Below are 11,543 nucleotides of genomic sequence, written 5' to 3'. Positions count from 1 at the left end.
TTGTAAGCCTTTAATTAATTTCCAGAGCCCTGAAAATATTGATTATGATCATTTTATCCAGTGTTCTTCTTGCTTTTATGAGGAGTGGGTTTTTGGAGGTCTTTATTACATCATTCTACAAGTTGAGGTTGAGCTGCCTCACCTATCTTAAAAAAAAAAGAAAGAAAGAAAGAAAGAAAGAAAGGGTCGCCTGGGTGGCTCAGTTGGTTAAGCATCTGCCTTCAGCTCAGGTCATGATCCCAGGGTCCTGGGGTGGAGCCCCGCATCAGGCTCCCTGCTTGGCGGGAGGCCTGCTTCTCCCTCTCCCACTCCCCCTGCTTTTGTTCCCTCTCTCACTGTCTCTCTCTGTCAAATAAATAAATAAAATCTTTTAAAAAAATAAAGGGTATTCTCAAGCATTTTTGTACCAACTAATGCTCTTGAAGCTGGGACTGGACTGGGAGTAGAGAGAGATCATAAAGTGTGGCACTGTTCTCCAGGGTCCCATCCTCTATGGAGATGAAATCTCTTCTTGTGTCATGGTCAATCAATCAGTTACAAGTTTATGATAATCCTTTGCTCTACTGTAATACATATACCGTATTTCCATGGATGTACTCAGGGCAATGGATGTCTACTTTACAGTCCACTGGCTCTCCCATCCAGCAAAGTATGTCAGAAAAAAAAAAGTAAGTAGGTGCCTTAGTTGGGTTTACCCCAGAACTAGACCCTAAGACAAGGATTACGGTGGTAATTGTTAATTTGGGAGGGAATCCCAGAAAGTGCTGCTTGGGGATTGGGGATAGAAGACAGGGAAAGGAAAGAAGGCAACCAAAGGTCTTTTTGCAAGTTACCACTGTAGGAAACTGGAAAGCCATCCTACTGAGGAACTGTAAGAGCCAGTGTAGAAGATACACCTCAGAGTTATCTCAACCAAGGGGATAGAAAGCTGGGGTATTTAACTACTAACGCCTATCCCTCCTTGGTTGAGGGCTGCCCGGGGGACATTAATTTTTCAGCACTTTCATTTTGCGATGCACAGGGTCCTGAATGCTCTGGTAGCCAGCAAACCACTCTCAGGCAGAAAGTCACAGATACTCACAGCAGACAGCCTTTAGTGTGTAGAGATGAAGGCCAAGGGGCTTTGGGTAGGGCAATAACAGTGTCTGCTACAGTACTAATAACATTATTATTGGGATAACTTTGAATATTTGAATATAAGTAAATAAAATATTTTAGTATTTAACTCTCATTAGTAACAGGTAATTTATGATTATCTCACAGTAGATGATGAGGCTTACTGCTTTTTAAAAAAATTTTATTTATTTGTTTGAGAGAGAGAGTGCACAAGCAGGGGGAGGGGCAAAGGGAGAGGAAGAGGGACAGGAGGAAGGACAAGCAGACTCCCCACTGAGCAGGAAGCCCCAGCACGGTTCAATCCCAGAACCCTGAGATCATGACCTGAGCCAAAGGCAGACACTTAACTGACTGAGTCACCTAAGCAACCAGAGGCTTACTGCTTTATAACAAACATTTTCAAAAAATGGGCCAGTGCATCTGGCCCAGCCACTGCTGGGGGTGTGAGAGACGGACTCTACGTGCTCCACGGCAACGTAGTCAGGTCCCCTCCCCCTGGAAGGTTCACCCAAGAAGAAGCCACCACTGCCTGGTCTGGGGGGCACCATGGTGACCAGAGCACATGACAGGGTGCTGTTGGACTTCCCAAGTATGAAGTGGAAGAGGAGCCACTGGAACCAAGATACAATGAAACAGAAGATGGTGAATCCAGGAATGCCTACAATTTTCCCCCCTGGACTTACTCAGGAACAAGAAAGAGCTTATATAGTGCAACTGCAGATAGAAGACCTGACTCATAAGCTGTACACAGGAGACCTGGGCATCCCCCCAACCTTGAGGACATCACCTGAGCCCATCTATAATAGCAAGGGGACGAGGCTTAACGCCCGTGAGTTCCACACTGGCAAAATGCCTGAAGAGGAGCGGCACAACCTCATCATAGAGATGGTTGCCCTCAACCCCGATTTTAAGCCTCCTGCAGATTATAAACCTCTAAAAACTTGTGTGAGTGATAAAATAATAATGATTCCACAAGATACGTACCCAGAAATCAACTTCATGGGACTGCTGATTGGGCCCAGAGAGGACACATCCAAGAACACATAAAAGGAGTGTAATACCAATACCCAGTGGTCTGGGGAAAAGGGTCTGTCAAAGAAGGGAAAGCTGGGCGCAAAGATGGCCAGATGTTGCCTGCAGAAGGTGAGCCATTTCATGCCCTAGTTACCACCAACACCATGGAGAATGTGAAGAAAGCCATGGAACAGATAAGAAACATCCTGAAACAGGGTAGTGGGACCCCTGAGGACCAGAATGATCTATGGAAGATGCAGCTTCGGTAGTTGGCTTGCTTGAATGGGACCCTTCAGGAAGAGGAGAGCAGGATCGTAAGACCCTGGCAGAGCTCAGAGACCTGCAGCATTACCAATACCACAGTGAGTACCAAGTGTGGCCACACTGCTTCTGATTGCAAATTCCAAAGTCCTGCTGACCCCCAGTCAGCTCAGGATAAAGGATGGATGGATGAAGAATATTTGTCCCTCATGGCTGAACCAGGTGAAGTGCCTGTGGGCTCCACTTCTGGGCCCACCATCACGCCCCTAACCAGTGCACCTGGGCCTGCTGCTCCAGCCAACAACCCACCGCCACCATCTCTCATGTCCACTACCCAGAGCTGCCCACCCTGGATGATAAATTCTGGCACTTCAGAGAATTGGCCCTACCATGGCATGCACAGAGGTGGTCCTGGTGGTCCTGGAGGTGGCCCCCACAGTCTCCCACACCCATTACCCAACCTGACAGGTGGGCATGCTAGACATCCCATGCAGCATAACCCTAATGGACCCCCACTCCCTTGGATGCAACCACCACCACCACAGATGAAACAGGGCACCTGGGCCACCCACCTGGGCACCATGGCTCTCCTCCAAAGGATCAATACCTGGGAAGTACGCCTGTGGGCTCTGGGATCTATTGCCCACATCAAGGAAAAGTTATGATGCCACCACCTGTGGGCATGATGTCGCCACTGCCTCCCAGTGGGCAGCCCCCCCTCCCCCCGGTCCTTTTCTCCCATGGCAGCAGCAGCAGCCTCCGCCACACCCTCTCTGCTCAACAGCAGTATGTCTTTCAGTACCCCCTTGCCAGGGTGGCAAAGATCCCTCCCCGCAGCAACAATGGCCTGAACCATCAGAGTGAGCCTATTGGCGACCTTTCCAGGCAGAGCCTCAGCAGCGCCCCTGGTGGACAGACTGGCTCGGCAAAGCAGCCTGAGTTTGTGGACAGAATTGGAACACGGGGTCTCCATATCACGAAATTTGTATTAATTTTTTTCTTTTGTTATTTCCTTATCTCTTCCTTCCTTCAGAGTGTCCAAGGGGACGCTCTTCCCAGATCTTCTGCTGCAGTTAGATTCCTTTCCTTTTTGTCCATTCCTTATTCTTTTCTTCCCAAGGAGAGGAGGGAGCAAATGGTTTTAGGCATAGCTTTGGCCATTAATGTCAGGCCAGTTATTGGGGGGGGGGGGGGGTGTCTTTTGGTTCTAAGATTTTCAAGGTTACCATGATTTTTTTTTTTTTTTTTTTTTTGTAGTGTGAGATTTTTGTCTCTGCCACCTTTATAGAATAGTGGGTTAATTTCTGGGTCTGGGGTTGACATCCATCTTGGCGCTCCTGCCCGTGGGAGGTGGGGCCACTCAAGTCCCCTTTCGCTTGTCTGCCACACTGGAGAGTCCTTTCCATGCTTCCTGAGCACCTAAGCTGCCTCAGATTCCATTTATTCCCTTCCTTTCTGGAAGGTTTCCTTTTAAATTTTGTTTTAATCCCAAGCATCTGAATGTTTTGCAGTGTCTAGGGGTTTGAGCCCCTTGTTTTTCATTCTACTTCCTTTTTTCTCCCCTTCCCTCCTCATGGAGTGATTATGTTGACAATAATGTATAATGTGCATTCTCTTCACTGGTTTATCTGCAGAAATTTCTCTGGGATTTTTTTTTTTTTTTTTGGCTTATGATTCAGCACCGTGTTAAAGGGGAATGTTCCATTGAATACAAGAGCAATGTGTTAAAAAATTATAACAATTATAGCAAGGATGTCGTTGGTCAGCAGGCTTGTACTCTCATAATGAGTTTACAACACTCATTATGACAATTGAATGATAATTGTATTCAATTGTGTCTTTCCACTAACCAGTTCAATATCTTTACAGACCTTCTCTAGAGATTTTACAGGCCCTCTGGATGGAAACACTCATTGACATCTCTCTTGCTGCTCACACATAGCATGGCCAGTCAGATCATTTCCTGAGATCTTCCCTTGGTCATTGCCTTTATCTCAGCTCCAGCATCCCACTGTAGGTAGCTGTTTTCAGCTCCTGAAGCTGGTGTGTAGATCTAAGAATGCCTTCACAGCGCAGGACCAGCAAATTCCCAGAATTCCAGGAACAGGCAGAGGAACTGCAGGTCTTCTTCACATAAGTGAAAGTCTCCCCAGGGCTCAAGTATCTCAGCTTCTTGATGTGTAACCATGTCTGATGCTGAGATAAGCCCACTAAACCTCTTTGCCTCTTCCAAGCTTTTTACCAGGGAACTTGAACCACCAAGCATTGCCAATTCCCAGTCTAGGCTCAGGGTTTGTGGGACGAGATATTTGCTGGACTCAAAATGGGAATGCATCTATAGCTCACTTGGGATCTCTGTAGACTTTCTTCACAAGGTGAAAATTTACCCACCTACTTTTAGTAACCTGCTATGGCTTCTTCCATATGCTTCCCTTTTCCAATAGGGTCTTGCATAAAATATATCATTACTTCTTTACTGTTTCTGCTGATGCCATTCCTTCAAGCTTCACATAAACTTTTACTCCAAATTTCCCCCAGTTACTTCTGATAACAATTTCACTTATATTTCAAGAGCTTAAAGGATGTGAAAATTTTCAGACTATTTCACTTTTTATTCACACACCCTCTCCCGTTCCTCCATCCTTATCATCTTTATTAGTTTCTGGTGGGAATATAGCAATATGGGCCAATGGAAGGGGGTTTAGGAGAAACCAATTTGGCCTTGGTGATTGGCTCTAAAGGACAGCAAGGTGGCCTGCTGCTGGTTCAGAAGTGAATCTCTGTGGCATCTAATCTAGCTGGTGGGGCACAGCCCTGAGATATTTCATGTGCAATTCTTGTGAGTAGAATCTCCATGGTTGTAGATAACCAATCCATCCATGATCCTAAGAATGGTAACACTTAGGCAAGATATGAGGGTCTTTGCCAAGAGAACTAATTCCAGGAAATGATGGGTAAGAGCATGGATTTGGACATCAATAGATCCAGGTTTGAATCCTAGGTCTAGCCTGTAGTAGTCCTGGTACTTCAGGGACTTGCTAAACCTCAGTTTCTACATCTGTAAGATGGTAATAACAATGGGGCACCTGGCTCACTCAGTCAGTAGAGCATGTGACTCTTGATCTCAGGGTCATGAGTTCAGGCCCCGTGCTGGGTGTAGAGCTTACTTAATTAACAGATGGAATAACAATAGTATTTACTATTATTATGGGCTTTTTGGACAAGTTACGTGGGATCTAGTGCATATTATATGCTCAAAAATGTCAAATGTATGGTGGATAAGACTCCCATCTCAGCTGAGGAATAGGAAGACCAGTCAGGAACACAGAGGTGGAAGCCATGGCATTTGAACTGTCACCACGCCAAAGACATTGGTGTGGGCGAAACATGGGCATCTGAGTTCCACCAGGCAATGGATCTAGGCATTGAATTCACCCACTACAGTGGGCAAGGTGGCTCAGCAAGTTGATAGATCTGGGGCTGTCTCTGGAAGAAAAACATGACTAATTGCTCCTGCTGGAAGGACAAGGGCTACACAGAAAGACTCTTCATTCTTGCTTCATTTTGAATGACTATCTAGCAAATTTTCACACACTTTCCCTGAACAGGGAAACTGTGTCCCACATGATCTTGAGTTCATCTAATCATAGAATTACAGCATTTTAGACTCGAAGGGACCCAGAGCTACATGCCCTCTGCATCAACCTGGATACTTACTGCCTTGAAGGTAATCTGTTTTATTTATGGGCAGCTTATATAAGTTTTCATTCAATTCAGCAAATCTATTTTATGTGTGTAATATGAGGGTAATGGTAATACTGACTTCATAAAACGGAGTGAGGATTAAAAGAAAAATTCCATGACACAGAGTAAGTCTTCAACAATATTATTTAAATGCACTACCTGTCATAAAGTGCTCATAAGTGCTTTCTCAAATGTTGAGAAATATACCCCCTTCTGATATTCCCCGTCTCCCCTATGTTGCCATCTAAAATAAGTGATGTATCAGACATTTGGGAATGATTCTCATGTTCTCTTTCTCACATGGAACAGTCCCAGTTTTCTGCTTTGTTTCCAGTGTGATCTGGCAAGGAACAGTCCTTCCTTGAAGGGAGATACCCATCTTGTTTCAGGTGTGGTTCATCCACTACAGATGACCATAATGCTGGCACATCTCATGTCTTGAACAGAAATGCATTGGTGTCCTCTAAGATTGCATTGAACTTGCACTCAAAATGCCTTCATCTTTTAAAAAAATTATTTTTTAGAGCAATTTTAGAATCACAGCAAAGCTGAGCAGAAGGTAGAGATTTCCTACATAACCTATGCCCCCATACATGCAGAGCCTCCCACACCATCAATATCCCCCATCAGAATGGTGCATTTGTTATAATGGATGAACCCACAATGCTACATCATCATCATCCAGAGCCCGTGGTTTACATTAGGGTTTGCTCTTGAACAAATAGATTTGAACAAATGTATAATGACATGATCCACCAGGATAGTATAGTATAGTATTACAGGGTAGTTTCACTGCCCTGAAAATCCTCTGTGCTCTGCCTGTTCACCTTTTCCTCCCCCCAACCCCTGGCAACCACTGATCTTTTTACTGTCTCCATAGTTTTGCTTTTCCCAGAATGTCATAGTGTTGGAATCATACAATATGCAGCCTCTTCAGATTGGCTTCTTTCACTTAGTATACGCATTTAAGTTTCCTCGTGTCTTTTCGTGGCTTGGTAGCTCATTTATTTTTAGTGTTGAATAATATGCCACCGCCTGGATGTACCACAGTTTATTTATCTACTTACCTACTGAAGGACATCTTTGTTGCTTCCAGGTTTTGGCAATTATGAGTGAAGGTGCTATAAATATCCATGTGTAGGTTTTTGTGTGTTTTCAACTCCTTTGGGTAAATACCCAAGAGCATGACTGCTAGATCATATGGTAAAAGTATGTTTAGTCTTGTAGGAAACCACCAAGCTGTCTTCCAAAGTGGTTGTACCACTTGCATTCTCACCAGCAATGAATGAGAATTCTTGTTGCTCCCCATCCTTGCCAGCACTGGGCATTGTCAGTGTTCTAGAGTTTGGCCATTCTAACAGCAGTGTAGTGATATCTCATTGTTGTTTTAATTTTTATTTCCCTGATGACATATGATGTAAAACATCTTTTCAGATGCTTAATTGCCATCTGTATATCTTCTTTGTTGAGCTGTCTGTTAAGATCTTTAGCCCAGTTTTTAATTGGGTTGTTTGTGTTCTTACTGTTGAATTTTAAGAGTTCTTTGCATATTTTGGATAGCAGTCCTTTATCTGATATGTCTTTTACACATATCCTTTCCTGGTCTGTGGCTTGTCTTTTCATCCTCTTGACAGTGTTTTACTCAGAGCAGAAATGTTATTTTTAATGAAGCCCAGCTTATTAATTATTTCTTTTATGGATCATGCCTTTGGTGTTGCATCCAAAGAGTTATTGCCAAACTCAACGTCATCTAGATTTTTTCCTATGTTATCTTCTAGGAGTTTATTTTGCTATTCTACCATATTGCATTTTACATTTAGGTTTATGATCCATTTTGTGTTAATTTTTGTGAAGCATATAAGGTCTGAGCCTAGATTCATTTTTTTTTTTTCATGTGTATATACAGTTGTTTTGGTACCATTTGTTGAAAAGACTATCTTTGCTCCATTGACTGGGCCTTTGCTCCTTTGTCAAAGATCAGTTGATTATATTTATATAGGTCTATTTCTGGGCTCTCTATTTTGTTCCTTTGATCTATTTATCTATTGTTTTGCTAATAACACACTATCTTGAGTAGTGTAGCTTTGTAGTAAGTCTTGAACTTGAATAGTGTCTGTCTTCCAACTTTGTTTTCGCCTTGAATATTGTGTTAGCTCTCCTGGGTCTTTTGCCTCTTCATATAAATTTTAGAATTAGTTTGTTGACATCCACAAAATAACTTTATGAGATTTTGATTGTGATTGTATTGAATCAATAGATCAAATTGGGAAGAACTTGCATCTTGACAATATTGAATCTTCCTACCCATGAATATTGAATATTTCTCCATTTACTTAGAATATTACTGCATTTACTTCTTTTTTGATTTCATTTATCAAGAGTTTTGTAGTTTTCCTCATATGTATCTTGTACATACTTTGTTAGATCTATAACTAAGTACTCCATTTTTTGGAGTATGAATGGAAATGATACTGTGTTTTTAATTTCAAATTCCACTTGTTAATTGCTGGTATACAGGAAAGATATTGACTTTTGTGTATTAACCTTGTATTTTACCACTCTAGTGTAACTGGTTATTAGTTCCAGAAGTTTTTTTGTTGATTCTTTCAGATTTTCTACATAGATGATCATGTTACCTCTGAACAAAGACAGTTTTCTTTCTTTCTTCCCAATCTGTAAACCTTTTGTTTCCTTTTGTCTGATTGCATTAGCTAGGATTTCCAGTATGATGTTGAGACTCCCATGGTCTTCTAAAATATAAACTGCTACCTACTCTAGGCTAACCCATTCTTTGAATTAAATGTGGGACTTTGCATTCTGGTTAACTCTCATCCTGTCAGTGAGGTCCATCATTAAGCTTTGCCAGGTATTTCTTGACTCTTGATGCCCTCAACTTTTATGTTAACTATTCCTACCATCTTTGAGTCATTTGGAAATGCTTAAAGCATATATTTTGTGTCTTCATCCAAATCATTTAAAACATTTTTGAAAGGATCAGAAAGATCAAGTGCAGCATCCTGAAGTATGCTAGTAGAGAGTGATTATCAGATACAGTTTTGCAATGGACCTATCAAATTGATTTGCTATCCTTCCAGCATTTTCCATTGAGATCCATACAGAGAATGGGAGAGTACTTCTGAAACATCTTGCAGAAATCCAGCTACGCTAGTTCTATGTCATTCTGCCCTGATGCCTCTGGACTGAGTTCATACCCATTTCTGTGTTCTCTTATGGGATGAGTCTTAATACTCTTGCATTCACAACACTGTATTATAATTTTCCATTTGTTATCTTCTATCATTGTATTACGAATTTCTTTTTTTTTTTAAAGATTTTATTTATTTATTTGACAGAGAGAGAGACAACGAGAGAGGGAACACAAACAGGGGGAGTGGGAGAGGGAGAAGCAGGCTTCCTGCCGAGCAGGGAGCCCGATGCAGGGCTCGATCCCAGGACCCTGGGACCATGACCTGAGCTGAAGACAGACGCTTAATAACTGAGCCACCCAGGTGCCCCTGTATTATGAACTTCTTGAGGCCAGGGATTACATTTTATTTACATCTATATATCTAGTACTTGGCAACTATAACCCACGAGGTGTACCAGGAATTCTATACATGTATATTAGGGGTTCTAAACACCCTTTATTTTTATTTTTAAAGATTTTATTTATTTGTTTGACAGAGAGAGAGACAGCGAGAGCAGAAACACAAGCAGGGGGAGTGGGAGAGGGAGAAGCAGGCTTCCCGCCGAACAGCGAGCCCGATGCGGGGCTTGATCCCAGGGTCCTGGGATCATGACCCCAGTCAAAGGCAGACGCTCAACGACTGAGCCACCCGGGCTCCCCTAAACACCCTTTAAATGTGTTGAATTCCACTTACATATTAGTCTACTTGTCCCTTCCTTTAAAAAAGAAATGAAATTAACTTGACAAGACTTGTTATTAATGAATGGATATTGAGTCATGCAAAAATATTTTCCTTACTGATAAACTGTTTTTAAAAATAGAACTATAGGGGCGCCTGGGTGGCTCAGTTGGTTAAGCGACTGCCTTCAGCTCAGGTCATGATCCTGGAGTCCCGGGATCGAGTCCCGCATCGGGCTCCCTGCTCGGCAGGGAGTCTGCTTCTCCCTCTCCCGCTCCCGCCTCTTGTGCTCTCTCTCTCTCTCACTCTCTCTTTCAAATAAATGGAATCTTTAAAAAAAAAAATAAAAAAAAAAATAAAAAAAAAATAAAAATAGAACTATAAAAGCATAATATTCTCTCATATGCTTGTACCATAATTAATTTAACTAATCTGTATTGTTCAACATTTAGGTTGCTTTAAATTTATCATGGTTTTAAATATAACTGTGATGAACATCCTTTATATAAATCCTTGACTCAATCTCTGACTATTTCTTTAGAATGCACTGCTAAAGGATGATTTGTTGTGCTAATGAGAATTAATGCTTTAGGGATAGAAGATTGTACCAATTTACAATCTCATCAGCAGAGAATGAGAATGTTCATTAAAATGTACCTTTACTGGGGCGCCTGGGTGGTTCAGTTGTTAAGCGTCTGCCTTCGGCTCAGGTCATGATCCCAGGGTCCTGGGATGGGGAGCCCCGCATCGGGCTCCCTGCTCAGCGGGAAGGCTGCTTCTCCCTCTCCCACTCCCCCTGCTTGTGTTCCCTCTCTCACTGTGTCTCTCTCTGTCAAATAAATAAAATCTTTAAAAAAAAAAAAATAAATAAAATGTACCTTTACCAACTGGCTTATTCTTAATCACTAAGTGTGACATTTTGCTGATTTAAAAATAAACTATTTTATTTTATTATTTTAATCAGTACTTTATGTTTCTACTGAGGTTGGAAATGAGCCAAATATATTCTCTATGGATTGTCTGTTTATGTCTTTTGACCATTTTCTAATTGAAGTTTTGGTGTTTTTCAATTTTATACATATTTACCGATATAAATTAACGTGCATAGGGAAATCTGGAATATTTAGAATGTGATTAAGATGACATTTCATACTGTGGAATATAATAGACTGTACAATAAATGGTGTTGTGAAAGATGGTTCTTTCTTTAGAAAAAAAGTTAGGTATCTACCTTATACCATGCACATAAATAATTCCCCAGCTAGAATAAAGAGCCAACCATAAAAACAAGACTATAAAATTAGACAAGAGAATATTTTTCACATTTAAAATGGAGAGGGATTTTTTTAAGACACAAGATTAATTCTCTGAATTCACTAAAGTGAAAGACCACGTATCTACATGAAACTACAGACCTTCTGTGTGGCAAAGACACATAAGCAAGCATAAAAAATTAGTGAGAAACTGAAAGAAAATATTTGCAACATTGGAAGGCAGGCAAATTATTAAGATCCAGCTTATATAAAGCCTTCCCAATTCATA

General features: G+C 41.7%; 1 pseudogene; it reads left to right on the top strand.

The window, feature by feature from the left end:
- The first annotated feature begins 1,698 nt into the window (after window positions 1–1,698).
- On the top strand, window positions 1,699–3,330 carry LOC123855178 (splicing factor 1-like; annotated as a pseudogene).
- The last annotated feature ends 8,213 nt before the right edge of the window (window positions 3,331–11,543 follow it).

The sequence above is a fragment of the Mirounga angustirostris genome, unplaced genomic scaffold, assembly GCF_029215605.1.
Source record: "Mirounga angustirostris isolate CCGP_5_RB_7025 unplaced genomic scaffold, mMirAng1.0.hap1 SCAF_11, whole genome shotgun sequence".
Lineage (NCBI taxonomy): Eukaryota > Metazoa > Chordata > Mammalia > Carnivora > Phocidae > Mirounga > Mirounga angustirostris.
The sequence above is the reverse complement of the archived record's forward strand: the minus strand, read 5'-3'. Positions and strand labels throughout refer to the sequence as shown.